We start from the raw sequence: 24,839 nt of genomic DNA, 5'->3' as shown, positions 1-24,839 counted from the left end.
TGATCCAGCAGTGGAGAAAGACAGTTACACGGATAATAGTAATCAGGTGTGATGTGTGCTGTGATGAGAAGGTTGAGGGAGCTACAAGCACAAATGGCAAGAGGAGCTAACCAAGGCCTGAGGCAAGTGAAGTCTCTCAGCACAAAGACCTGAAATCAGAGTTTTCTGGACATAGAGCAAAACATCTGTGAAGGTGAGAGGTGAAAGAGAGATTAGTGTGCCTGTGGAGCCAGAAAAAGCTTGGCTGGAAGTGGAGGCAGAAATGGACAGATGAGAGGCTGGTCTAGCCACAGGGCCAAGCTGTGGAGGATGGAACCACCCACAGGAATGGCAGTCCTCCTGCAAGTCCAGGTCTGGTTGAAATTCTCCATTATTTTCCATCCAGAGTGTTCCACACCCTCATTCCTTGCCTCCTCTCTTGCTTTACTGAAGTGATTCCTTTTGCACAACTCCAAGGGTTGTGTGTGTTCATTCAAGAATACAGAGAAGAGGAAGGTATAGTTAATTTGAGAAGCCCAGATGGAGCATCTGTGGGGTTTAAAACCCAGCGCTAGGAAGTGAGTGGATACAATTATGGGAGACAACTTCAACAATCAGAGCTAAGATAAATAGCCACCAATAGCTCTCACTCACCCAGAGGTATTGGGGGATGAAGTTGGAAGGGCAGGGAGTTTGGGGGAAGAAATGAGTGAGTGAAGGGATATGAACCTGGATTTAGAGACAGCAAGGCTCTGCTGGAGATGTGGTTGGCACCTGTTTCTTCCTTTTCCATTTTTCCTTCTTTCTCATTCTGAAGTAAAGTGAGGAGATGGGAAAATAATGTGAGAGGAGGTGTGTTTTTTTTTTTTTCTGTGTGAAAAGCAACAAAACAGAAGAGGACGAGAGTGAGGCTGAGGACAAAAGGCAAGAGGGTGACCTCGCTCTGGGCTCTGAGAATGAGTATAAAAGGAAGCCCCAAGGGTCTCTTCTGCCCAGAATACCAGAGTAGGGAGTAAACAGGAGTCCAGGGAACAACAAAAACAATTACCAAAAGAAAAGATGAAAAGAACCAGGTTGATTGGTTAGTGCTTCAGGATTGTGAGATATTGACAGAAGAAAATTAGACTTAGTCACAGAATCAAGGAAGCAAGGAAGCAAGGCAGACACAAGGAATTGAAAGGAAACATGACTAGCTGTGGTACCGATTATGAACCTTTCATTACAATTGACTGATAAGCTAACTCCAATTCACTTCAGCAAATCAAGATATACTATTGAGAGTCAGTATTTCTCCATCTTTCCGTCCAATTCTCCTCTACCTGGCTTTATTTTCAGGTTTCACGTGGTGATAAGATGGCCCCCAACAGCTCCAAAACCATAATATCTTGGCCCTCCGATTCAACTGAATAGTACACTTCTTTTTCTTCATGAGATGAAAATAAATGGCATAGCTCTTACTCTGTGATTGATGCTGGTCTAAGAGTTTACTCTGTGTTAACTCCCCTGATCTTTACAAAAATCCTATATTATATATACCAAGACACAGAGGAAAGAGGTAACTTGCCCAAGTCTTCATGTTACGGAGGTAACATGAAGATCTGGACTCAGATCTGGATTCCTCATCACTATGCTATGCTGCCTTCAGCCTGGTGTCAGCAGGTGGAAGTGGATCAGTTGTGTATGGCTGTACCATTCACCTTGAACTCAACACTTTAGCCATATCTGAATCACAGGCCACATGTTGCCAGAAGCAGACTTAATGATCATTTAAACCCCATGCTGACAGTGGGCAGGGTACTTACCCAGAGGGAAACCAAGGTGCCACCTGCAGAAGAGAGGAGAACAGATGGGCAGGAAAAATCATGCTGCCCAAGCCTCTGGCCTCATTCCCACCATTTTCTTCTCTCCCTTTTTTTTCCTTCTTCCCCTCTGCATCTAAGACACAGCAGCACTGTGTGTACTATGTGCCAGACACATGGATAGAACAGTAAGTAAAACAAAGTCCTTGCTCTCACAGAGCTTATGTCCTAAAGGGGGGAGTGACATACACAGATAATCACATAATATTCAAAGCAGAGTTAGGATATAAAAATGGTAGAGGGAGGAAGGAGGAACCCTTTCCTGTCTACACAGGGTAATCAGTGGAAGCCTCTGGATGAGGGGACATTTGAGCAAATATCTGAATAAAGTGAGAGGCATCCATTCTGGAGGAAGGAAGACCTAAGGCCAGGAAGAGCAAGCACAGGGCTCTGATGGAAGAATGTGCTCAGTGACTTTCTGGAATGGCAGGGAGTAAACTAAATAAAAGGAAGTAATATGAGGACAGCATCCTGAGCCTGCTTCTCCAGGACCACTTCTGCCCCTCCTTAGCTGCCCTCAGTAAGTAGAGGGCTGGAACCCAATCTCTCTCCAATGGGGTAGTCACTATTTCCAACCACCTCATTTGAAGAGTCCCAACAGCATCTCAAACTCAACATGTTGGAATTAAAATCATCCTCTTTGACTCAGACTTAACTCTTCTCCGTACTGACTGGGGTCTGCACAATCTCCTCGTTGTCCAGACGTCACCACCTTGAACCACAGGAAACTTTTCTCTCTCCTTCACCCAACAAAACCCATCCAAAGGGCTTTTATCTTTATTTTCTTCCTGCAACGTCTTTCAGTCCACTCCTATTTCCATCCTGGGGATACACCCATCATTTCTGATGACAGACAATTGTGATGATTCATACTTGTTCTCACATCTCCCACAAGCTCCTTTCTAAGATGGACAGTACAGAGCTGGCAGACTCATCTTTTAAACACAACCCTAATCACTTCTGGTAAAGTCCAACACAATTAATGCCTTTATAATAAAATATAAACTCTCAATGTGGACCTAGTTAATGTCCAAGATCTTTGATTAGGATGATCCCAGTATACATTTACAGTCTTAGTTCCTATTTCTAATCAGCCTAGCCAAATCACTTGGCATTCTGGTCTTCTCTCCATGCTGCCTTGTTTACCATTTTCTTCTGTTAGCACGTATAATCCCAACACGACTAGTCATGAAAATCTTCTCAGCTCTCGGAGGCTCAGTCCACACGCCTCCCATAATGTGAGCCTGTCTTTGTTCCCTCAACTGGAAGTGATTTCTCCACCAACAATTCTCAAGACCACTTATTCCTTCTCACCTTGTTTCACAATGCCAGTTTTTATCTCTCTAAATCCTCTTCTTAATTTCCTTCATCAAAACCACTCCTCCTCTACTTCTCCCCTTCTCAATCAATGACACTGGTGAAAAACAGCACTCTTGATCCTCCAGGGAGCCTCAGCTCAGCATTGCTAGCATTAGTGGCATTGCCTTGATAGTGGCAATTGCATCACTGAAGGGCCCTGGGTTTAAGTTAGGCTGAATTAATCCTTTTGCTGTGCCACAGGTGTGTCATGGATATTTTGTTAATTTGGGCTTTTTCTATCGAGAGGATTAGGCCCTTTGTTGTGATCAAGCCATCCACAGCATATTGGTGCCTCAGGGGAATATCAGGTCCATAGCCTAGAAGCTGGTGAAAGAAAACCCTCCTTTGCCTTTTCCTGCAGGGCAGTCACCCTGCCCCTAACTCCTTTTTCTCCCCCCGCCCCTTTGTACAAATTCCCTCTCTGTGTTTTGATCTCTAGCTGCATAAAATCCTAGCTTTCAGTTTCTGTGTTCATCTAATCACTCATAGTATGGACCTTCCAGCCCTATAAAAAAAAAGTTTGTTATCAAAGAACAAATAACTAACACTGACAGGAAGCCCTTGCTTGTGGCTAGGCCATGCTGTTTTGGACACGTTATTCTGAACGTCTCTCGTTCACCTCATTGGTAGTGATCTGTTGTCTTAAATAGCATGAGATGGCCAAACACACCTCCCAGCTTTGGAAATTGGCAGAATATTAGTGAAATGTACCCACAGTCCAGGGTAGATGCAGGTCATGAAGGGCCACTTGGAGGACAGGTTTTTGTAGCAACAAGTAGGCACAGTGACCCCTTGGCTCCCACGAGAAGATGTAACAGGTTTGCTGAATGATTTCACAGGCAGGGATGTGGAGCCTGTTGGGTTGAGGTTCGGGGGTGGTAATCAGCTGGTCCAATCCATGCAGGAATTACCAGGCTGGGAAGCCTTCACAGGCAGGTAGAGAGGATATCTGGCAGCTGAGGAACTCAGGCCTTTGGACACTGAGAAGCTTAACAAGGTCAAAGTAACACTTGCATCTTAATTTTGGCCTTATCCAAAAGCTCTCTCTCCCAAATCTATTGTGACTCTCATCCACTTCTCATATCCCCATCTCAGGCACCTGAAAGCCAGTGTTTACTCCACCCATTCACCTGTACTTCTCCAGTAGCCTCTGATGCAATTTCCCCATCTTCATTTCTCTCCAATGCCCCTCACCACCACAGAACATGCTTTACCTATCCAGCATCTACAATTAACATCTGCATTTCTTACACAAAATGCATTAGAATACAATTGGCCCTCCATACGTGTAGATTCTGCATTCATGGACTCAACCAACCATGGATCCAAATGTTCAGGAAAATAACAGTATCTGTTCTAAACAAGTGCAGACATTTTTGCTTTGTCATCATTCCCTGAACCATAACAACTATTTACATAGCATTTACATTATATTAGGCATTATAAATACTGTAGAGACAATTTGATATGTATAAGTTATTTGCAAATACTACACCACTTTATATAAGGGATTGAGCATTCTCAGATTTTGGTATCTGTGGGGATTTCTGGAACCAATTCTGTGCAAACACTAGGGGATGACTTTATTCCTATCACCCTCCTCCTCCTCCTCCTCCTCCTCCTCCTTTTCCTCCTTGTCCTTCTTCTCCTCATGGCCTAGAAGGACCTATAATATATGCACTCCACTTCCTTTCCTATCCATTTCCTGATGCTTTTCCCATTGTTCACTCTACAGCAATGGTGGGATTCTTCCTTTCCTTCCAATGTGTCAAGCTTATCCTGATCTAAGAGTTCTGACTCTTCACATTCTCTCCACCTACAGTCACTGACCCTCTCCAAGGTATTTGTAAAGCTACTGCTTCTTATGATTCAGGTCTCAGCCCAAGCGTCACTGACTGTCCTTGACAATTCTTGCCAGGCCTTATCTTTCTTCATAGAATATATCCCTACTTGATAATATATTGCACTTTTATTGTAATTTTCGTAATTTGCAGTTTCTACTAGAATACATATTACAAGGTGACAAGAACCTCTTCTAATTTTATATTATGTCCTCAGCATCTAACTGTGCATATCTAACAGGCACCCAATGAATGTTAAGTAAAATAACAAATGAATAAAGGATGAATGTTTAAAAAAAATGAACAATGGAATTGTCAGTACCGATAGCAGAGAAATATTATCTATTCTCATGAGCATTAATTAGCATTAGAGGCCAACCTTTTCTTAATTATGAGAATGTACCAGGGTCACATTCTAGGTAAATTTATTTGTGATTATGCTTTACAGTCCTCTGAGAAATGGCATTCTGCTTAATGTCAGGCATCTCAACTTTATTCTTATTTCTCTCCAGCAGATACAATAAGCAATAAATAGGTGATTAATAATGAGGAAAAACACTTACTATGTGCCATTCCCCACCTGAGGACCAAACATTCATTAACTCACTTCATCCTTACCACAGTTTGTGATACTGATGGATATTATTGATATCCATATTTTTCCAGATGAAGAAACTGAGGCATAAGAAGGGTGAGGTATTTTTCCCAAGGTCACCTCAATTCACAGATTTATTAATCAGCCAATATTCTATCAGAGAAATAAAACAAAATCAGAGAGAGAGGGAAAGAGAGTGTAAGGAATCGGCTCACATTGTGGACAAATCTGAAATTTTTAGGGCAAACTCATAGCGGAAGAAACACTCAGACAGCTGCAGCCCATGGAGGAATTATTTTTCCTCAGGGAAACCTCAGTTTTGCTCTTTTGGCCTTTCAAATGCCTAGAAGCAGCCCACCCAGATTATTGAGGATAATCTCCTTTACTTAAAGTCAGCTGAATGTGGATGTGAACCACATCCATCAAATGCCATCACAATAACACCTAGCTGGTGTTAAATTGAATAACTTGACCTAGACAAGGTGACACATAAAACTAGTCATCACAATAAGTAACCCACAGGATTTGAACCCAGCCTTCTGACTCCAAGCATAAATTCTTCACATTGTGATATTCTGCCTTCCAACCAAGATATGTTGAATGGATAAAAAAATGAAAGAAAGACTCTACCATGACAGCACACAACTCTTACTCTCTCTAAAATAACTGCCTGCTCTCCCTCTCACCTGTCCCCAGCCTTGTGGAATACCTCAATTTGTGACTTGTTTCCAGGATTCTTTGAGCAGAGCTGTTTAAAACATATTTGAAAAGAGATTTGATGTGTGAAGCTCACTTGCTTTCTAGCCAGAGGTCTCTTTCTATATTTGGGATTTGTAGTGGAAAACCCACAAATGGAATTTCAGCAAATCTGAATTCAAATGTCCTGGTTGCCTGACAATAGGATTGGCAGCCTAACAGCTTCCAGGATGACACTGGCTTGCTTTCCTGGGGAAAATGACTAAAAGCAATTTACACATTACAGAGGGTTTAGAGTGTCTCTTCTTTATCTGCTATATGGAGCACAGTAACCAATACCACTACAGACGTGCAGCAAGCTTCCTCTAAGTCCTCCTTTCACTGACTGGAAAGCTGAATTTTGAGCATCACAGGATCTTCTTTTCCTCCCACTTCTTCTTCACCTGCTTCTAGGCTGCCATCTTGCTTCCTAGCACCTCTACTCCATGCCCATTCCTAGGTACGGTCAGGAATCCATGACACAGAGGAAGTACTAATTAAAACCTTTGAGGACAGGAGTTTTTTCTTATGCTCATCTACTTGCCAGTCCTACTTCATTTCCTTTTGAGCCAATCAACTGTTGGCAGGTTGTGTAGAGTAGACTCTTGAATAGGGAAGTCCAGAACTAGAGCAGATGTGAGAATCCACAGCTGAGAATGAATACACTGTGTTGTCACTGTTTGAGCCTGTTGCTGTTTCTAAATCCCTCGGATACTATAGAGTGCTACTTAAGTTTGTCACTCAATTTTCTTTAATGAAGAATATAAATGAATTCAGCAAATATTTACCCAGTGTTTACCTCATGAAAAGTCTTCTGAGGGATAAAATGTTGAGCAGAGTTCAGGCCCTTGAAAAGCTTCAAATCTAACAGGGAAAGAAAATGAACAAATCTAGGCTTGGTGCCAGAAGCTGTGAGCATTCGTGAAGGAGGGAGCATTCCAGATTCTTTCCTTCAAGCAATCAATAGCTATAGGCCGGCCTTGAGCAGGCACTGGGGATCCAGTGAGCGGTTAACAAAACAAAACAATATCCTTCCGTATGTGGAGGAAACCAGACAATAAATAAATAATAAGTAAATAAGAACTTCAGCAACACAAGACAGACTGATGGATACAGAGTGGCTGGGCATGGTGATTAAGGAAGTCCTTTCTGCAGAGGTGACATTACAACTTCTGAATTTTTCAAAGCAGAGATTTGGGGCTAAGTAGATTTCCACACAATGGAACCACAAATATTAAATCTTGAGTATAAGCTCCAATTGTTCAGGGTCTATAAAAGAAGATCCAGGCAGAGTAATAAAGGGAGCAAGGAAATAGGAGCGGGAGGTGGAGCCAAAGAGGTACCCGGGATCAGATCGCCCAGAGCCACTGGAAGCCTCTGTAAGGTGTTAAACCAGGATTGTTATCATAGCTGCTGAAAGGAGGATGTTCCATGTGGGTCACAGATGGAAGCAGAGAGACAGAGAGGAGCTGGCTTCTCTGGCCATCCAGGCCAGGTGATGCCTTGGATGAAGTTGGTCACTGGGGAGATGGTGAGAAAATTTTGGAACATGAGAAAAATATTTGCTAGTAGAATTGACATGAGTCACTGATGAATGGTGGAGAAATGAAAAAAGAAGGAATCAAAGATACCCTCCATGTTTTCATCTAAGGCACCTTGATGAGGGATGATGCCTGAATTGGGAAGTCTCCCAGGATATACTGACATGACGCATACTTGAAGCACATTTTGGAAGGAAAGGAACACAGGGAAGGGCCTGGATACGTGAAATAGAGCAAAAACCTCAGCACACAATTGATGAGCATTTGGCTGAAAAAAACAATGTGCATGTCAGGAAGCCAGGGGAAGCCAGGCTGGTAAGCTGGAGGTCATATATGGAGGCTATAAAATATTGAAGGCCATGAATATCTGGACAGGGTGGAGAGAACAGGTATGAAACAATGGAGCCACAAATAATCAAAAATTAAGAAAAAAAGAGAAACTAGAAAATTCTCATTCTGTACCTTCGATGCCTTAGGAAATCTAGAAACAAAAGGGCCCCAAGGTAGCAATTCATAAACCATACAAGCCAAGTATAGGACGTACCTATAAACCATCAAAAACTACCAGAGTCTCGTTAGACTCCTTGGAGGTGCCTTTTATGTACCCATTTTCTCTGAACAATGATCTTCATAGTATGTGGATCAGGAACTACTTATTTAAGATTGATAAAGCAAAGAGTCCCTTCCCAGTCATCTTGTTGTAATCCAAAATCTTAGTTCACATCCTTGACAACAAGGGTAGCTATCAGGAATTGAACTCAATAACTTTAAAAAAATGCACTTCAAACATTTAAATTTAAGGAGACCCAGGGGGTGACCTAATGCTTTTGCCAACATGATTTTCTCCACCTAAAACAGGATAATGATTTTCAAATATAGAAGGAGAAACCACACCCTCTTCTCACCATGAGGTTGTATCAAAATGACCTGAGAAGTTGTTCAAAGCTCTGCCTTCCAGAATTGCAGAGTTGCTGACCTACCCCAGAACCCCACTAGTGGTGTATGGGGGTCCCCACTTCTAGAGGAAACCCCTCAGAAAGTAGAAGACTGAGGACCTCTGAGTTAAGGGTTCTCATAGGCATTTGTTTTTAATCTCTTTAAGTCACTGATATGCAATTTCATATCAGGTAGCAGAGTCTGGGGAAAAGAAAAAGGATCAGACAGCTTTTTGAAACCAAATTATTGCCTCTCTGACAGATACCACTGTGCTGCTTACAAGTATTTTTCCTATTAAGTTTTAGCGAGTGCAAGGGCTATGGTAAATAACCTTTCATCTGCAGAAGCTTTTCAAGGAACAAATAAGGAGTAATGCAAAGTAATCCTGGGGAAGTTTAAAGAGAGATTGTATCAACTGAATTTAAAGTAATAGAATACAGGGAAAAGGAGAAAACTATACAATTGCTTTCTGGGGTTATCCTTCTTTCTAATAAATAATTTATATGCAAATTTTGTTATTGTAAAAATAATTAAGCTGATTTAGTTTGAAAAAATGTGTGTGTATATGTATGTATGTACGTATGTATGTATGTATGTATAGGTGTATATGTGTGTATACACACACACAATTTCGTTTAAAGACAAGAAACACAAAAAGGCCCTGAGATTAAATAAATCTATTAGAGACATTTAAAATGATTTTGGTATCAAACAGTTAATGAAGAATTTAGTTTTCACTTTTTTGAGTTTTTCTTTTTTTTTCTGAGCTAGATGAGAGACAGATAAATTCTTTGGCATCAATGGTAGGCTTGTTGTGAGGTGATAGTTTCATTTTTTTAAGGATTAACTAAACTTTTTTATGCAATAATAACCACATTTCCAGGAGAAGTTAGGAAAGCTTATAATATTGCACATGAAAAAGAAACAAAAACCGAGAGAATGCTGTAGTCTGCACTGGTTTGAAACAAGCTGTGAATAGCTAATCAGTCAGAAAACCCTGGATTACAACCAAACCACAACAGAAGAATATAAATGAACACAGGGCATGTGAATGATTCTTGCTGGGGAGGGGGAATACCTTGAATTATCAAGTAGTTTTCTGAAAATTGAAAACTAGAAGACACTCAATTATTGGCAGCACACGTCCTCAATTAGGCAGATCTGTGTGTCAGTCAACCAGAATATACAATAGAATAATTTAGGTTCATTCTCTTTCAATCTACAAACATAATCATTTTCACATGGAAACTTGGCAATGTCACACCTCATTTCTCAGCAGACTTAAGAACAGCATGCAGTCTTGAGATGTTTTGGATCACCTTTACAGAACGAATCCCAGTACATTTCCACTCCCCTTACAGATTGTTATCACGTACAATTAAAGTTAAACTGCACTTGTCAAAACAAGATAACAAATCACACTCTGCAGTAGCCTTAGATTTCTTTTTAATCATCCTTTGTCACTTCCTCATGAAGTTTACCAATTGAACCCTTTGCAATGCAACCCCAAAGCTAATCAGGGAAGTAGTCATTGTTATAGCCAAAATTATAACTTTAAAACTTTAACAAATAATTAGTACTTAACAGCTTTATAGGATATTTAACAAAGCATTAATAACTTACCAGAAACAAAAATAAAAATTTTGAAAAGGGAAAATTTTATGATGAATTTTTTATTACCCTTAAGCCTCTATAGGAGATTGGATAAAATACTAATATTCATTGAGAATTGAACCAAAATGTCTGGAGATATAGGTCAGTGGTAGAGTGTTTGCCTAGAATACACAAGGCCCTGCATTCAATCTCCAGTGCCAAAGAGAGACAGAGAGAGGGAGGGGGAGAGAGAGAGAGGGAGGAAAGGAAGGAGGGAGAGAGACACACACACACACACAGAGAGAGAGAGAGAGAGAGAGAGAGAATATGAATGTGTGTGTGCCTTGGACCAAAAATTAACAAAATAATTTCACAATTACTGCACCAAGAATTTGAGAGCAGCTTTCTTGAGTATTTAAGGAGGGTTTTTATTTTTACCTTCTGTTTCAAGACCCCATCCATAGCAATTTGGTCTTTCCCTCTTTTGTAATTTCTATGTCCTTTTTCCCTTCCACATTGGTCTTTATAAATTCTATCAACTAGAATTGATCAAATGGGGATGCTCCTTTCTAAGTTATGTTTGTATGATTGACAGATGCCTTCATCTAGGACAACTAATTGTCTGGGTTGTACATACAGACAGGTCAGATGCCCAGATCTGACCTTAGTCATCCTGACATCCAGTAATTTTTGTCCTTCTGGAGAATCCCAAATCTCTCCATGTTCTACTCCACTTATTAGATTAAAATTAAACCCACTGTCTGCAGCCATTTAAATTCTTTGAATGAGTTGCATACCAAAAATAGAAAAATATAATGAAAGTGAACATCTCTAAGTGCTATGCCAGGCACTGTTCATAGAACTTATATGTATTAACTCTTTCACCTTCACAACCCTATGAATTAGGCTTGGTAAGTATCCCCATTCTCTGAAGCATGAAGAAATGGTACTAGTAAGAGGCATAAGTAGTACTAAGCCCAGCACCAGTCTTTTACATGTCACACAGTCATTTCTCTACTTTGAGCCCAGGTCTCCAGGATTATATGCTTAGTTGGGACCACCACTGCCCAATGACAAAATCCAAATTCTAGACTTCCTGGTGGAGCAAAAGGAGAAAATATGGAGTTTAAGAAACATTTATTTTTTTATTCCTACATTTTGGAAATTATGTCCCCCAAAAGATATTTATCACTGTCTCATATTAGAAATGGAAAGATTGATTCTGGTGCACATTAAATTTGAGAACCACCAAGCTAGAGTCTGGGAGCTGTGAGGATAGGGAATAGATTATCAGGGTGATGGGAAAATGAATGCAAAAAGGCATTGAGGCATGGAGAAACAACCAACACATTGAGGAAATAGGAAGGAATATTCTTTGAAGAGTCCAGAGAGGCAGAGAGAACCAGCTTCGCCAAGACTGGGGAGGCAGGCAGGGGCCAAGCCAGTGCAAGCTTTAGTAAGAGAAGGATGTGGACTTTATCCCACCAGCTATGGGAAGCCACTTCAGGCCTCTACATAGGAATGAAAGAATATCAGGTTTGCATTGTGCAAACATAGCTGCAGCTGTGTGGAGAATGGATTTGAAAGAGAAAGGGTAGTATGAGGAGACCCATCACGGGAATATTGCAGTAGAAAAGGTAAGATGAGACCAAAGCGGGGATCCAGAGGTGGCAGAGAAAAAGATAGAAATGAGCACATCCAAGAGCTCAGTCGAAGGGGGAACCCTCAGTACATCTTCCACACAGCATCAAATTGGAAGGGTAAATTAGATCCTGTCAGTTCTCAACTTGATTGCTGCAGAAGCTTCCTAGTGTCTTGGGATGGAGTCTAGAATCCTCCACATCAAGACTGTCCCCTGCTTTTCTCTTTGTGTCCACACATGAGCCTCAGGCTTTCTCTTTGTTCCCACCTGAGAGTTTTCCACCTGCTAGTCCCACTGCCTGAAGCACCTCTTTGGTAACTTTCACATAAAGACTCCTCCTCATTTTTTAAGCCGGAGCTTAGATGCCTACTTCTCTGAAGAGACTTCCTGCATCATCCAGCTGAAGTAGGTGCCCACACTCTTATCCACCTCAGTACTTCACTTGCACCTTTGGTAGGCTTTAGATCATTGTGTTATTATCTGGTTTTCATTGACGGTCTTTGTTTGTCTTGAGGAATGCAAGATCCATGAGAGCAAGAACCCCATCTGCTTGGTTATCTAGCACAGTGCCTGCCCTGACATGTGCCACCAATTCACAGTAAATACATATGGGCAGTTTGACAAACTCTAGGTTTCACCATAGGCTAGGTGATGGTGACCTTCTCCTAGGACCAAGTTTGGTAGGGAATGATATTTTAGATCTAGAAGCAAAGTATCAGACTTAGCATTATTTCTCCTCTCTTTCTTTATTCTGTACCTGAAGGTACTAAGTTAAAAGCTATTGGCCTACAGACATCCAAAAAAAATGTACAGTTTGCCAACTTGTTTTTTTTTTCCTGTGTTGCTTATTGGTTTCTTATATCCACATTTTGTTGCAATTTCTTAAAGTTTGCTAGTACAACAAAAGAGGACCATACTTAACTAGATGACTAAAATAACAAAGGGCCAAATTGAGTTGCATTTTTATTATTGAGATTTTCAAATCACTACAGAGGTAGACCTTCTTTCTATATAAAAATTAATACAATTTTTACAAAAATTGATTCCTTGAATTGTGCCCAGAAGCAAATCAGTGTGGCTAATTGAGACGAGCATGTGTGCGTGTGTGTGGGGGGGTGTGGGTGTGTGTGTGTGGTTTAAATTAGTGTTCTTTTTTTTTTTTCACATTCTGGAGTAATTTCTATTTGCAATGCTCCTTCCAATGACTAAATTTTATCATTCACCATAGAAGCCAAGGTTTAGAAAATTGTATAATCCCTATATTCTAAATCAGGAAATTGAAGCAGAGAGAGATTACCTTTGCCAAGAAAGAGAGTGGTTTTGTGGCTGAGTCGGTTTCAAATTCAGAGTCTATCCCAGGCTTTCAACACTCTCCTAATGAACTGTGTACTATTTCCATTTCTGTTTGCTTACGTGAGTATTCACCAAGCCACCAGCACCATATGAGATCAGTATCCAAGTTATAAAGGCTTTTCAAATTGCTAACACTAGACATAGTTCAGACTTTAAGTACCAGGAAGCAACTGGGAACAGCTGCTTTTGAATCAGACATAAATCTAAGCAATGTTACAATATAGCAAAAGGGGAAAAAAAAGACCTTGTCTCATTAAATAGCTAACAGGAGAGTGTATCTGATAGTAAAATCTTGGCAGAACATAAAATACCTGTTTACTGCCAAATTCTAGTCACACAACATTAAGGTTACCTATTTAAGCACGGAGCACTGGCTTCTCATCATATATAATTCTATCAAGGAGTTTCCCTCGTGAATCTTAGTTGCCTTTAGAGTGAGTAGAAACACTATTGCCAAGATTGCTGGGACCTAACCTCACAGGGATTTGTAGATAGAAAATTAATCCCTCGAATTGTGCCCAGAAGCAAGTCAGTGACTAATGGAGACCAGCAAGCAAAGGCATAGCCAAACCCTCAGAGCCTGTAGCAGCCAAAGCTTTTTGAATAATTTTTCAGGGTAGCTCCTTAATAGAGCACATAGACAAAATCCCATCTGGGCATTAGAAATAGGAATTATACAGGCATGGTCTGTTTATTTTCCCTTCATCCTTTGTTATGGCCCTTCTCCAATTAGATTGTATTCAAGTGTCTGGAGTTTGTTATAGGGTGACCACCTCATGCCCAGTAAAAAGGTTTTTTTCTTTTTTTTTTAACTTTTTCACAGCCAAATGGTAATGTCAAAAAAAAATCCTGGGGGAAAATGTCTCATGGGATATTTTTAATCAAGTAACACACATTTCCCATATAAATGTTGCATAGAGACGGCCATGAAAATAACCCATTAAGTAAAATATTCCAAAATCGAATCTAATAAAGCTGGATAGAAAAATCCATTCTTCTACTTTGGAATAGAATGTATAATAAAACCAGGGAAATGTTCATGTGGCATTAAACTCTACAAGCTTAGTGTAATCCAGAGGCTTCACAGAAAAGCAGAAAGTAAGAAATGGGAAAATAAAAGGGTGATCGCATTCTAACACAGCCACAATTAATAGATCTACCTTCAAATAAAAGAAAAAGAAAATCAATTCAGTTGGAAAGATGTCAGGATGGAGCAATTACTCATGGCTAATTACTTTTTAAAAGAAGATGACAATGGGTTAGTTTTCACTGATATTGATGAAGGAAAACCTTTGGGGAAAGCATTTGTAAAGGTTAGCAAGGATATGAATTATCCTCCAGTATGTTGAAAGGCAAAGAAGAGGGAAGAATAAGTAAAATACTAGTACAGTCTAGTGAAGGTCATCAAGACAACTGAGCTGATACTATAAATTACCATTTTCTAAAATCCGAACCTGTCATCAACATGTCTCACAGTGAATTATTTCCTAGAAAAGATGATTTGTTATGAAATGTTCAGTAACTCACCAGACAAATGACTTTTAAATAGTTTTATTCAGTAGTATATTGTGAAAGGCAAAATGAGATGTAGTTGTTCTACCTATGAATTAAGAATACTTTTGAAACAATTACTGCAGAACTGCTGGAATGTGTGGTCCTGGTATTGGCCTTAGAAAAACTAGTGATTTTTAGTGATACCTGATCACTGAGTTCATCCACAAAACCAAAAAAAAAAAAAGAAAAAAAAGAAAACCTTCATAGTTTTCATAAGCAATCTTTGAATATGTTAATTATTATAGCCTACAGTTGTCATCAAAGACCATGCATATTTGTAAGAAATGAACACACTGGTTCATTCATTTTCATCAACAAAAATATCTGTGAACAATAAGAAGAAATACATATCAATAAAAATCCTTCCCCTGGTATGGCAAATCAAGGGCTGTATACCATACACCAAGATTTTTAGCAACCCCCTTTAAAATACATATACATGTATACACACAGACTACAGGTGCACAGGTACATATATGGGCTCATCTATAAAGCCATGCCCCCCCCACAAACACATAAAGAGATCCCACTGAAAACTATTAACAATGGCTGATGCATAGACACATTTCAAACAGAAAATATGTTTATTTGCACTCATCAAAAGCATGGTGAACAAAATAAAATCTATTAGCTAGTACTGTTTAGTCATCTAGTCTTTGATACTGAGACTTGAATCAATTACTAAGACATCAGGATTAATTCCCACTTGTACAAGAACATATTTATTCTGACTTGCTAAAACCACAGCTGAAAATCCTAGTGTGATTGTTTTCACTGGCACTTCAATACTGTGTCCCCTTTCTTCTGTGATTTTCCACCACCCCAGGTTGACCAACCTCTTCCCTGCCCTTCCCACCCATGTCCAACACCCTTCTCAGTGTTCTGCTGATGTAGTTTCAATTGTGCCAATATCTCTGCCTGCAGAGTTCTCTTTCTCTCATCACTCCTTTATAGAAGGCCCTACCCATACCTGTGCCTCAGAGTTATTATAGTTCATTCATACTTCATTTATCAAGCACAACCCAGAAAGCCTTGTCTGACTGCAGCAGCCCATAGTGAGCTCGCCATCCTCTGGCAGTTTGTACTGTCAGACTTGACATCCTCTTACTACCTCATGTGAGTATTTGTCTTTAATAATTATGTCAGTTATAAACTGCTTGCAGCAGGCCAATACTTAGCAAATCTCTGTGCCCTTAAAAATGATAACATCATATCTTCTTTATAGTAGGTGATCAAACAATGCATTTTGATTCATGAATGGGTTGATTTTAAATGGCTTTAAATGTTTCTCCAGGTTTTATGTAGGCAAATTAGCTGAGAAGCAGATGGCATTCATATAAGCAACTAGGTGAATTTCTCTTAATCATAATGCGTACACTGGAATTCTACATCATGAAGTCACTGGGTAACAGAATTAATCATCAAGTCCACAGTGTAAAAGACAAAATGTAGAAAATGATTGTTATTATCTTGGCTCAAATTTGCCTTTATTTGGGTTATTATTTTGAGTTAAGAAATTTGATGATCAAGAAAAATCATAAGGATAAGTTAATTATCGTTCCACGTTTTTAGGAATATTCTTTCATTCCTTTATAGGAAAGCCTAAGAAAGGGAAGTTAAAGACAAAAGCCAAATAAAGAAGGCTTTCAAAGGAATATAACTGCCATGAGGCGACACAGTATTGAAGTGCCAAGATTGCCTTCTTCCTGAAAACACACCTAGAAATGGGGAAGGGAAAGAAGAAGAAACAGAGGGAGGAGGTGGCAGAACCTAACCCCTCCACATCTGAGTACAGAGGATAATGAAATGACAAAGTGCACCTGGTCAGTCTCAGCAAACCTTTCTGGAAACATCTTTTAGTCACTTCTTTCCTTAAATATGTAACTGTTCTGCAAGTGTTGCTTCATAGCAGGACATTTTAATTCAATAAAGGAAAGAAAGGCAAAGGTAACCCTCCTTTTACCATCTTAACAGAATTAAGGCATTAATAAAATCGAATTGGTCCAGAGGGATTCCCAGAACTGACATTCTGTGCTCAACTCCATCAGGGAATTTCACCACTTCTATTTGTTAGTACATATTATAGACACGCTCAATATCTTCTGTGAAAATGTCATTATAACCAGCTAAGGGTATTGGTTTTCAAACATTTGGAAGTGTTAAGAAGAGCTTAGGTGGCCTCTCTTTTGAATAAAGGAGCGATTACTCTGATTGTTCTTCCTAAAGAATACCTGCAGATAATGAATGCATTGGATCACGTGTGTTGTAACTCAACTTGACTATCTTTCATAGGTATCTAGAGGGCTCTTAAAAATACAATAACATTTGAACTAAAATTCCGCAAAAACTCAGATAAGATAAAATTACCTATCTGAGAATCCTCTTTGGAGAGTGTTTTAGAGGGTTTGAAAAGGGACATTGATGGATTCCTGCGGACAAAAGTTTAAAAAGTAATAATATCTGAGCTGGGTGGAAAACGAAAAACAAAAAACAGAAAAGATGCTGAAGTGTTCCCAGTGTATTCTGCTGATACTTTAAGTTCTGCACTGCAGTAATTGGAATGGGATTTCATTACAAGAAGTTTTTACCCAGTCACATCTACAGCATCCTTGTAAGAGAGTGATAGAGACCAAGTGCACCTGTTATGATCATTACCACCATGTCTCCAAGGAAACAACTCCAGAAAGTTATCAAAGATGCAAAAGTGGAGGGGAAAACATAAGGTACTGCCAGACAAACTCAACACTCCAGAGTACTTGAAGCTTTAACATAAATAAATAAATAAATAAACAGCTCCTAGCGTTCCTCTTAAACAATGGGAGGGAGGTGCTCTACTTCCTTTTATATTTCAGTTTTAACACAAAGAACAACACATTTTCCTTGAAAAATATTTTTCATGTTTCTTACTTCTTCAAAGAACATAGAGGCTCAATACGATTATCAAGTACCAAGCAGTTAAAAGTGTAGGTAAAGTTAAAATTAGCCATGGACACAGGTAATTTCTTCAAATTAAGTGCTTTAAAAATAATTGTTATTCGTGCCTCTTTCCCATTTCTACATTACCTTAGAGAAGTATGTGCTAAATCCTAGTTGGCAAGATATGTTATAGAAATATGTTACCTGTGATGACAAAATTCCCATGCTCCATCTCTACACCGGGATGCACATTTCCCTTCTCATCCAGGGCTGCCTTTGAAATTCATGGGCTCTCATCACCACTGTGTGATAATTCTCAACCCATATCCTATCTCCATCCAGGAAGCTGAAACGCTGATGTTCTCTGAAGGTGGGGAAAGAAGAAATCCTCTCCCCTCCTAGAAGACAGAGCAACCCTGCCTAGGAAAGAAGGAAAAAGAAGACAAAGACAGGATTCTGCGTTCCAAGAACTCTCTGATCCTGAAGCTCATTTCTTTTCCATTTTAAGAGTATTCTTCTTCTTTATACATCTATGTCTTTAGATTCTACCCTCAGTCCATTCTCTTCCACTAACTCTCCTAACAAAAGCTCCAAACAATTGGCTCCAACATCCAGGGTGGACTCAAGTTTTATAAGGGCAGAAATTTATACAATCAAAAAAGAATATAAATTTGAAAATGCAAAATTAGATATAAAAGTAACGGCTTATGAAGAATGAGACAACACAACCCCTTAGTAATGTCATGGCTGGTCTCAGGCACCACCCAATCAGGACCCCCTCCACTGTCATAGGTTATAGATCTAAGCTGTCACTGCCAACAAAGCTATGATTCTGACCTAACTCCCACTCAGTCCATTTTCATGTAATCATGCTTTAGAAAATTACTTCTTTCACTAATAAGGTGCCTGGTCAGTTGGGAGAATTCACCAATGCTTATGAGTCTTTTGTGCAATATTTCATTAAGCATTTTCAATATTCTAGTTGATAACTAAAGGAAGAAATGAACACAGTTATGTCTGGCAATGATTATAAAAACATAATAAAAATTAAAATCCTCTGGACAAATCTTCAGTGTCTTTTTTCCAAGTTTTTGTTTTGCTCTATGTATGTTTCTTAATCACAACCATATATTAAAATGAATTTTATTTTAGTAGCCTCACCACTACTCTTTAAAATGCACATAGATTTGCAAGATAGGCAAAATATAGACTACAAATACTCTCGGTGGTTAAAATTCAATTGTGCTGATGAAATTAAAGGGAAAGGTTCATTTTCTGATGCCATCTTTGGGTTTTCTGAAATCCTGGTTGCTGGCTTACTCACTAATTTGGTAATTTGCAATAGGTTTCCAGTCATTAGAGCAAATTAGCAAGGTTTAGCTATAATGTGAATATTAATATCTTCATTTAGAACCATTCCACGTGCCCTCTCTTGGTTTCTAAGGACAAGTTGCTTTTTTAAATCTTGGAGAAAGACTATATGAAATACATGAATATGATGCTTATGAAAAGGCATTTGATAACCAATGCATTATTTTTCATCTTCTATGAATAAAATGTCAGTGACTTTGCTAATATTGTATTTCAGAAGCCCCAAAGACTGACACACAGCCTCAAGCACATATTGTGCTATATTAAAGAAATATTGGTCCTTGGCTAGAAAGGATTTTCCAGCCCAGACTGAGCAATAACCACTTGATCACACATCTCTCCTGCATCTAAGCTCTGAATGGCAAAGCATGTGCCTCTCATTGGCTGGTTCTGAGCCCTCTACTCAGCATCCCGCAGTCACTGGGGCTGTGTGCCTCCAGCTACATGACTTCTGGGGCACACAGCAGAAATGTTACCTTCTGTCCGTGACCCTTTTAAGACCCTTTAATGTCTACCAATGTTGTCACCATGGCACTCACTTGCTTTCATAATTCTCCCTGACAACCACTCCCCCTCAATCCCTGCTCTCACCACAGTGCTATAATTTAAGTGTATGCTAGAGACCTCCACTGTCAGTGTCTTTGTTCCTAACAGAAGCAACATTGGAATTTTTCCTGTGAATACACCAAAACTACCCACATAGTAGCTCCTGCAGGATAGCCCTCCCAGGTTTCGTATCTAATCTGTGCTATGCCTGACTCAGGCTTCAGAGAATTCCACAGGTTTCTCTCCACTTCTTTCCTGACTGTGGCATTATTTAAATTTAACACTTGTCATCAATCAGCTTGGAGGCAAGAATAATCACATGAAATTGTATCCTCATAAAAAAGGAAGATAAATTTGCCAGCTGAGACCTCCAAACAAGAGGCCGAGATGGATGGTGGCATAAGAAATCAGAGTTCTTTATTTCTCTGAATTATTTCACTTTCCACTTATGATTCTACTATTCCAAAAATAATCCTGAACTTTGGATTTTTATCCATGCTTTCACCAATGTGGATAAACAAAATATGGATTTTAATATTGCCTCTAGTAAGCACTAGAAAGTAATATGTAAAATAATTAGCACAGAGCCTGCCATTTATTTGGGCCTAAATTGATAGGAAAGTTATTGTCATAATAGAAGTCATCGTTAAAGCGGCATACAGCCAAGCGTCCATCTAGGTTCTTGCTGGGGCCCTGGAGTTCACAAACAATGAAACAGTCATTGACAAGGTTTGGACTCCTAATCCAAGTGGAATTCTGATCATAAGCAGCACAGCATACAAGAAGCCAAGGGAAAGTTGACTCTGGGCTCTTCAGGAAATTTTGAGACTCAAAAAAGAAGATGATTGCCAGGCATAGTGGCACACACCTGTAATCCCAGCCACTGGAGAGGCTGAGATAGGAGAATTGTGAGTTCAAAGCCAGCCTGGGCAAAGTGAGATGCTAAGCAACTCAGTGAAACCCTGTCACTAAATAAAATACTAAATAGGGCTGGGGATGTGGCTCAGTGGTCGAGTGCCCCTGAGTTCGATCCTCCGTACACAAAAAATAAATAAAAATAAAAATAAGATGATTATCCGCACTGAATCCAAAGGACCAGACTCAGAAAAATATTGGCAGGGCCAACATTTTAGAATTGTGATAGAGACAAAATCAGAACAAGAACAGGTGGGGAACAGATGGCAGCCATCTTGGACTTCAAATGCAGGTGCCCATCCAGCTCTCCCTTCTGAGCCAGTGGACATGCCCTGGGTAAGGAGGGCAGGTGTTAGGTTCTGAAATGGAACAGAGAGCATAAGTGATATGAGATATGAATGCTTTCAGCCCCTTTGCATTACTTATAAAGTTGCATAAATACCACTCTAATACTACCACCTTTGGAAAACACCTACCTTCAAAGCCTGCCTACCTGAGACACCACATTTTTCTGAACAAGAGTCTTATTTCCTGAAAATCAAGCACCTGATACGGGAAGGGAAGCCACACTCCCAGCTGTGCAGAGGCAGCCTTCAGATCCAACAGCTGCGTGCACTTGAACTGTGCAGCAAAACAGCCCTACAGGGGCAGCAGGGCTCTGTTGAGTGATCCTTGGAATCACCTCTGCATGCCCTCTCCAGCTGCAGCCAATCTGTCAGCAGCTTTTATTGGGCACTTGTCTAATGGAGAGCTTGTCCTCAGGACTGTAGGCAATTGTGGAAACCCACATGGGGCTCTTTCCAGAAGAGAATGAGATGTTGTGTTCTCTATGCAAATATGTAAGGGTAGCTCCTCCCAAAGTTAAAGGACTTTCTTCCCACCCAATCTCTTTTAAAAAAAAAAATTGTTGTTTTTAGATATACATGATAGTACAGTGTGTTTTGACATATTATGCATACATGGAGTACAACCCATTCCAATTAGGTTCCCATTCTTGTGTTTGTACATAACGCAGAGTTACATTGATCCTGTATTCATATATGAGCATAGGAAAATTATGTCCGATTCATCCTAATGTCTTTCCTATTCCCATTTCCCCCTCCCTTCCCTTCATTCCCTTTTGTTTAATCTAATGAACTTCTATTCTTCTTCTCCCTTCCCTCCCTGTTGTAGGTTGGCATCCACATATCAAAGAGAACAATTCAGCCTTTGGGTTTTCGAGATTGGCTTATTCCACTTAGCAGGATATTCTCTAGTTCCATCCAATTACTGGCAAATGCCATAATTGCATTTTTCTTTATGGCTGAGTAATAATCCCATTGTGTATATATACCAAATTTTCTTTGTCCATTCATTTGTTGAAGGGCACCTAGGTTGGATCAATACTTGGCTATTGTGAATTGAGCTGCTATAAACATTGATGCTTGCATTGCTGTAGTATGCTGATTTTAAGTCTTTGGGGTTTAGAGCAGGGAGTGGGATAACTGGGAGATTCCTTAGAAAACTTGGAATGGAACCACCATTTGTCTGTTATCCTACCCAATCTCTTTTATATTTCATAACTTCCCTCCAGCCACCATCCCAGTGCGTCTGTAAATTTTTGATACTTTTGTGGAACATCTTTCCTCTTTAGACTCCTCATACCTACTCTTGGAATCCATTGAACTCCTTCCCTTGGAGTTATCACATACTTTCTGCAGGTAAATGTGCACCCACTTCAAAACTTCATTTCCAGAGTAGGGCTTAAGAGCTTAGCCTAGGAAAGAAAAATAAATAAATAAAAGTAAAGAGAGAAAAAAGTGAAAGTGTGAGCCTTATGAAAAGGGAAAATCAGAACAGATTGCAATGAAGCTAAACTGTCTATTCATTTGAATCAAATGCTATAAATTTCTAAGCATAATGTTAGACAGTAAACTGTCATCAAAGCAACAGACTCATTATAAAAATGCTAAGGGTACATAAATCTCATTGACTGCTTATCATTAACTGCACAGGGTGCTGATAGGAAATGCCTGGTTATAATTTATATTTCACTAATAAGGTCCATTTTAGAGTATAGCTGTCAAATCTATTACTCACCTTTCCCCAGTCTTATAGTTACTCTGGACAGCACTGAAATTGAATGTTAAAAGTGTGGTTTCAAGCGTTATCTTTTTCTTTAATATCTCATCCCTGCATATGGAAGCATGCCTCACCTTTAATCAGAACTCAACAGCCAACAGCCAGATTGTTTTCCAGAAAGGTAAACAAGGAGAAAGAGAGAGAGAAAATATTCTCCACTTTCAAAATTTTAAAAGTAAACATTAATGATTCAGGGGAGGCCTTCGGGGTTTGTTTTGACTTTCGTTTTTGTCATGATGAAGAAATTTGCCAATGAGTCACTATTCTGTGACATGTAGCATGTGGCATGTGGCAGACATGAAACCAAGCACTTCTACTTAGATCGTCTCATTTATCCTTAGACCAATTTAAGGTACTCCAAGCAGTTTAATCAAGTATCATGTCATATCTCCATAATCTCCTAGCAAACCAGGAAAAAAAATGGAATTGGTTGAAGGAAAATATTAGTACAAACACCAAAACAAAGCAACACTTTGATGAGCTTCCAGCATATGTTAGTGTCCATAGCCTTGATATGCAGAACACTGGGAAAGTCTCAGGAAACTTTGAGAGAAATGTTTTACTATTTGGGGCATAAATTGAGTAATATGCCATATCACCAATGCACCAGTTCTTGCTCACTAGAGGCTTCCAGGGTATTAAGGAACAAAAAGAAGTTTCCAGAATGTGCCAAGCTGTGTTAGACAAGGATATAAGAAGGTGGTAAAGGACGAGCTTTGTCAAAACATTAAACAAATGAATAATAGGTTCATGGATATCATATCAGAGAACTACGGAGAGTCAAGACTAGCTCTGAATGGAGGAGCCCATGTGTGATAGGTCTAAGGTAAAATCCACAGGGCAATGAGTTGCTGTCCTTGGCCAGGTGGTTTGGTCTGTGAAATGCTGCCTCTTGATGGCCATGTCCCCTGTGTGTTTTAAAGCAGTAGTACTTATGAGTGATCCCTGGCAAAGGAATGTGCAGGGTAGGAATAAAATCACTGAACTGCGGCACCCTTCCAAAGCATCCCCATTCTCAGAGTCAGTGCCCTTGGACCTTCTGGCATATCTAAAAACAAATGCCACAGTTAAGAGGACCAGTGGGAACTGTGTTCCACTGAATTCTGCCATAAGGGCTCTGAGTTCCCACTTGCCCAACTAGATCATTCAGATCAAACTCAACATGATAGACGATGGAGAAATTAGCTGTGAGTGTCCATTAAGGCTTAATGCTACCATCTTAAGACCAGTTCCTTTGAACTGTGCTATAACACTCTAGAAAACTTCCCCTTAGGCAACAGCTTTTAAACCAGAAAGTTTAGGACTTTAAAACCAGGAGTCTTAAGACTCCTACCAGATTTCTGCCTTAAGTTTTTCTCTAGTACTTCAAGGGTTCTTTATTTTCCCTCCAGATCTGCCCAACTGCTCCCGTTCCATCCTGTGAAATCACCCAGCACTCAGCTTGTCACTTCTCTGTCTGCTATAAATCCTTATCTGCCCTGTCCCTTTTAGTCTTCTTTTCAGCCTTTTAGTGAGATGAAAAGAGCACTAGTGCATTTAGTCAACCTCAAACATCACTAGAGATTGAACCTGGGGGGTGGGGGAGTCACTTAACCTCTCTGAGCCTTTTTTCTCATTAGTAAAATGAACATGTAAATCTGATCCAGTATGCCCCTTCTCAGATGCGTTCAGCACTTCATAACTGCCTGAGCAGTAATCTCAGCTCTTTTCCACTTATATTTGACATATTCTCAAGGGCACATGGAGCTTTTATAGTCACTCGGGAGGTTGCAGCTAGGCTGTTGGAGACATGTAATTGCTACCCTCCAAATGCCATTTGTTACAATCTCTACCTTGATGAAAATCTCCCATAGTGAACAAAAGCTAAATTCCTTTGCTTGGCATCCAAAGCCCTTCATAATCTAGCTGACCCGGCCTGCTGTCCCACCTCATGCACAGTGTCCCTCCAGCAAAACCCGCCCCCCCACGCACACACACACAAAC

At 39.8% G+C, this 24,839-nt stretch overlaps 1 long non-coding RNA gene across 1 annotated transcript in view; it reads left to right on the top strand.

Moving 5' to 3' along the window:
* The window catches only part of LOC125615998, an 86,078-nt gene extending 67,123 nt beyond the window's left edge, over nucleotides 1-18,955 (top strand). The window contains exon 3 of the long non-coding RNA XR_007346593.1: nucleotides 18,246-18,955. This is a non-coding gene — a long non-coding RNA (uncharacterized LOC125615998). The remainder of the gene's footprint in view (nucleotides 1-18,245) is intronic.
* Nucleotides 18,956-24,839: the final 5,884 nt, after the last annotated feature.

This window comes from Marmota marmota, unplaced genomic scaffold, assembly GCF_001458135.2.
Source record: "Marmota marmota marmota unplaced genomic scaffold, marMar, whole genome shotgun sequence".
Lineage (NCBI taxonomy): Eukaryota > Metazoa > Chordata > Mammalia > Rodentia > Sciuridae > Marmota > Marmota marmota.
Note: the sequence above shows the minus strand (reverse complement) of the source record. Positions and strands in the feature narration are given on the sequence as shown.